Source organism: Gossypium arboreum, chromosome 11 (assembly GCF_025698485.1).
Source record: "Gossypium arboreum isolate Shixiya-1 chromosome 11, ASM2569848v2, whole genome shotgun sequence".
NCBI lineage: Eukaryota > Viridiplantae > Streptophyta > Magnoliopsida > Malvales > Malvaceae > Gossypium > Gossypium arboreum.
Window position 1 is genome coordinate 103,828,028 of NC_069080.1, and position 5,402 is coordinate 103,833,429.

At 37.5% G+C, this 5,402-nt stretch overlaps 1 non-coding gene across 1 annotated transcript; it reads left to right on the plus strand.

The window, feature by feature from the left end:
• The first annotated feature begins 310 nt into the window (after positions 1-310).
• On the plus strand, positions 311-383 carry TRNAT-UGU (transfer RNA threonine (anticodon UGU)). Its single transcript has one exon. It is a non-coding gene; the product is annotated as a tRNA-Thr (tRNA).
• The last annotated feature ends 5,019 nt before the right edge of the window (positions 384-5,402 follow it).

Consider the following 5,402-nt stretch of genomic DNA (forward strand, 5'->3'; position numbering starts at 1 on the left):
AAAGATAAATAATAAATATATATATAAAATTTTAATTTAAATCTAATTATTATAATTATTAGATTCTATCAACATTAGCTTGAATATTAGATTGAATCTACCATTATTATATTAAATATGTTATATTTATATATTTATATTAAGTTTATATTAAGTATGGCATTAAAAATTATAAAAATTCTAGTTTTTCTAAATTGAGTCTATAATTCATATTAATAATTCATATTAATTATGAATAACTAATAGATAGTTAATAGATAAGATCTAATAGTTTGTCAATCCCTATGGATACCAAATTTCTATTATTTGAGCCCGCTTAGCTCAGAGGTTAGAGCATCGCATTTGTAATGCGATGGTCATCGGTTCGATTCCGGTAGCCGGCTTTCCCTATTTGTTTGCTTTTTTCCTTTCTTACATAATTTAGAATGTTTTTTTTTTGAAATCAAAGAACAAACAGTGAAAAAGCTTTTTCCCCTTTTCTTTTCAATTCTTTCCAAAGGTCAACAATCTGTTTACTTCATAAAATGGGTACCTCAATTTAATATTTGTACCTGTTATTGTTATATTGTTTAGTTAGAATTGTAACACCCCGAATTTGGGCCTAGAAGTATTGGGCCTTGAGTGCGGGTCCGTAAGGAGGTTGTATATAGGTATTTAATTGTGCAATGAAATAACACAATTAAATGTCCGCTTTGGTGGTTAATGGCCCTGAGAAGTGTTAGAGAAATCTTGGGTTTTCAAACTTGGGCTTTAGCAAAAATTTTGGTATTAAGAGGGAAAAAAAAAAACCTGGATGCTTGGATGTGAGGGCTTTTAAATTATTGTGTTAAATAAATGACACAAGGAAGCTTGTAGTTTAGTGGTTGTGGCGTCATTAAGGTTGTATGGGAGCCTGGGTTCAAGCCTTGGCTCTTGCAATTTAGTTTGGTTTTTTTTTTTAAGGGAACCTAGACTTTGGCCTTTAGACCTTATAATTAATTGGGGATAAAATATGACACAAAAAGCCTTGTGGCTTAGTGGCAAGTAGCGTGTGGAGCATCTGAGGGGAGGCATGGGTTCGAATCCCATGGCAAGCAAGGAGCATTTATTTTGCTAACAGGAGGCAGCAAGAGTTGGTGTTGAATTTAAACTCTGATGTTGGAAGGATCCCACATCGGGAAGCTAACATATGAGGGGATGCGAAGCTGGCTTGAAATAGAGAGAACCATGAGGAGAGTAGAAGTACCTTTCTTGGCTGATCCCTTTTGTTGTATGGCGTGCTCGTTTGGGTTGGGCGTCGGCTAAGAGTGCTCGGAGCGTGGATTAACTCCAGTCTCCTATCAGGTATGTATTTCTTACTACTCTAGCTGTAGGATGGCTACTTCGGGCCGCGATGGGCCGAAAGGGGTCATGTGGGCCTAATAGGCCTGCGGGTCCAATTGGATAAGTTGTTTGATTGTGTAGTAAATATTGGGCTAGGCTAGCTGAATCTAATATTTGTGGCTAGATTTGGGATAAAAGGGCGACACGAGCGTGTGGGCCCATTTGGGCCGAGAATGGGCTTTAGGGCTATTAGTATTGTTATCCATGTTTAGAATACTTTAGTTTACCAATTATTGAAATACCCTCGACTTGCAAAATTACCAAAGTACCCTCGATTTATAGAATTACCGTTTTACCCTCGATTTATAGAATTACCGTTTTACCCTCGATTTATAGAATTATTATTTTACCCTTGATTTATAGAATTACTGTTTTACCCTCGATTTAAAAAATTACTAAAATACCCTTGGTTTACAAAATTACCAAAATACCCTCGATCAGTAAAATTACCAAAATACCCTAGTCTGTAAAATTACTAAAATACCCTTGGTTTGTAAAATTACCAAAATACCCCTAGTTTGTAAAATTACCAAAATACCACTGGTTTGTGAAATTACCGAAACACCCTCAATTTGTAAAATTACCAAAATACCCCTGATTTACAAAATTACAAAAATACCCTTGACTTTCTAAAAATTATAAAAATACCATTGGTTTACAAAATTACTGAAATACCCTTGGTTTGTAGATTTACCAAAACACCCTTGTAGGGTGAAATGACTAAAATACCCTTATTAGGTAAAAAGACTATAAAGCCCCTGTAGGGTAAAGTTACCGTAATACCCCTGTATGGTAAAATGACGAATATGCCCTTATGTTCCGTATGACCGATGTGCTTAGGATTTACATATATTGATATTGGATTAGTTAAGTTTGAGTGATGGTGGTGGTTATCGTGGCGATTGATTTTGGAAACGTCTCAACTTCAACCCGTAATGTGTGTACTAACCTCGTAATAGCTTAGATTAATATTTCTTTGAGAAGTAGAAATGCTAAAATACTGGTATTTTGGGAACTTGTACTGTTGCATTTGGGTATAGATGCGATAAATACGATAATATCGGTGTTTGGATCGATGGAACAGGTAAGAACTCAATTTTGTGCACGATGGTAAGTTGGGCCTCAATAGGCTGAAATTGGGCCCAATTGGCTGAAATTGGGCCCAATGGGCTAAAATTGGGCCCAATGGGCTTCAGGCCCATTTGGGTTAAACTGATAGAAAATGGAATCTGGAAAAGTTGCATGTTAACACGGTTAATACTTTTGTAAAATTTGGATTATGTGGGCTTAATGGGCTAAATCGGCATTCGTAGGGCCCATCAGAGGTTTTGGGCCCAAAAGCCCGAGTTTGAGAAAGTGGGTTAAAGATCATTGTTTAAACACTCAGAAATATTGATAATTGTTGATGAACATGGAAAACCCTAATATTTGGTAAAATTACGAAATTACCCTTATAATGTGAAAAATGACTGTTTTGCCCTTGTGGGCAAGTGACTGACTTGGACTGTGTGGTTGACGGATTTGATTGTGAATATATATTGGTGATATGAATGACTTGACTGTGATTGTTTGATTCAAATATGGGCATGACATTCTGCATACATGACATGTTGCATGGGTTGGGTTTTGTAAATGGAGGAAGTGCTAAAAGGGCTATGCCCCAGTTTACCGAAAAGGGCTTTGCCCTAGTTTACAGAAAAGGGCTTTTCCTCAGTTTATCAAAAGGGCTTTGCCCCAGTTATTAAAAGAGGCTAAGCCTCCAAATATATGATAAAGCAGCTATGCTGCCAGTGGTGTGTTGGTGGGGTGGGTTGAATCATTCCCCACATGGTGTGTTGGTTGGTACGGGTGGAGAGTAGCGGATGGTGGGTCGAGTAGTCTCCCCAAATGGGCTTGCATACATCCATTGACATTACATGTGATATTGAAATGGGCCTAAGGGCCATCTTGTTTCTGATAAAGGCTTCGCCCCAATGATATGATTTATGAAAAGGCTTCGGCCCAGTGATATGATTTATGATAATGCTTCGGCCCAGTGATATGATTTATGATAAGGCTTTGGCCCAGTGATATGATTTATGAAAAGGCTTGACCCGAGAATCGTTAAACAAAAGGCTTGACCAAGATATGCCAAGACTAAATAGGGCTTTGGCAGATTGTATTGATCTTGTGTTTTCACTGTTTGTTTGTTATTGGGATTACACACCGAGTTTTAAGTAAACTCACCCGCTTCTAACTGTAGGTAATCCCTAAGCTTAGATGGTTTGAAGTCTGCGAGGACTCGGAGAAGGCCACACTCATCATTTTCGGTTCTTTAAATTGCAATAAGTAGCCGGTTTATTTCTTTATAAGTTTTATCTTATTAATATTATTATTTGGTTTTGGGTTGTAATAAGGCCATTTTAATTATTTTTTGGGATTATTTTATTTTATACCTATATTTTTCGATAACAATATGAGTTAGACCTAGGCGCATTTCCAAAATGATAATTGTTTTCAAAATAAACGCATAACGATACAATTAATGCTTATCAAAAATATCGACTTAAATGAATTGCAACTCGGTTTTTTCAAAACTAACCTAGCACCAAAGTGTGGCAATGGTTGTGGGCATGTCTAGGATTGGATCCAATCAAGAGCATTGGTACTTAAGCAGCCTTCATGGCTCACCTCCTCTGCTTTGAGATACCTACCGGTGCATGACTTCCATTCACTTTATTAACTTAGCAAAGACTATCTTTTAAAACACTAAGAAGGACGTTAAAAGAGGCATTGGTTTCCTTAAAAACTTCAATGTGACACGTCGGATCCGGCCATAACGTCTGGGCCGAGTTTGGGGTGTTACAAGAAATATATCTTATAACGATTATATTATAATTCGTATATTATACTAATTATATCTAAATACTAAGTGTATCTAAGCGAATCTATATATCTAATAGATATCTAATAAGTGCAAGGAATGTAGAATTAAATAAAAGGACTTGCCCATCTTTTTAAATCAAATAAAATAGATGTATATGATAAGATAATCCACTTTCTTTATTATATTACTTTATTGCCCATTAAAGCGGTACGTGAGCTAGGTTCAGAACGTCGTGAGACAATTCGGTCCATATCCGGTGTGGGCGTTAGAGCATTGAGAGGACCTTTCCTAATGCGAGAGGACCGGAAGGACGATCTCGGTGTACCAGTTATCGTGCCTGACGTGGCAACTTGGTAGCCAAGTGCGGAGCGGATAACTACTGAAAGCATCTAAGTAGTAAGCCCAACCCTTGGAACATACTACAGCCCCAAGTGGCGAAGAGCCGACATCAAGGTGCCAAACCTTCCCGTCGATGTGTGCTCTTGGGGAAGATCAGCCTGTTATCCTTAGAGTAACTTTTATCCATTGAGCAACGGCCCTTCCACTCGGCAGTGTCGGATCACTAAGGCCGACTTTCGTCCCTGCTCGACGGGTGGGTCTTGCAGTCAAGCTCCCTTCTGCCTTTGCACTCGAGGGCCGACAGTACTCGTACTGGAAATTATAATCAAGGATTGCTTTATCAACCACCATTTACTTCAGAGATTCCTCCTGAAACATTTTTCAACTACAAGGGTTCACTATCTTTCCACGAATTAGTAAATTAGGTAGGATTTTTTTTATAGAAACAGACAACGAATTAATCTTCATAAATTCGATAGTATTTTCAACAGGACCAAGGCGGCTATCCATTGATTTACTTAGCCCACATCTGTATTCTAATTCTCCCTTAGACAAGATCAAATTGAACCATGATTTTTCCATAGAGTTTTCTTGCCTCTATTTCCATGAAAGTACAGTAGATGAATAGTCATTCGATGAAAAATCAATTGAATATTTTATTTCCTATCAAAATACGCATACTAGATACAATCACTAGGGTTATTAACGAACAATGAGTGAATATTGAAACAAACGATTCTCTTTTGTGAGAACCTAGAGTAGCCGTTCTTGATCCAATGTGGAGACAAGGTATGTTCGTTATACCCTTCATGACTCGTTTAGGAATAACCAATTC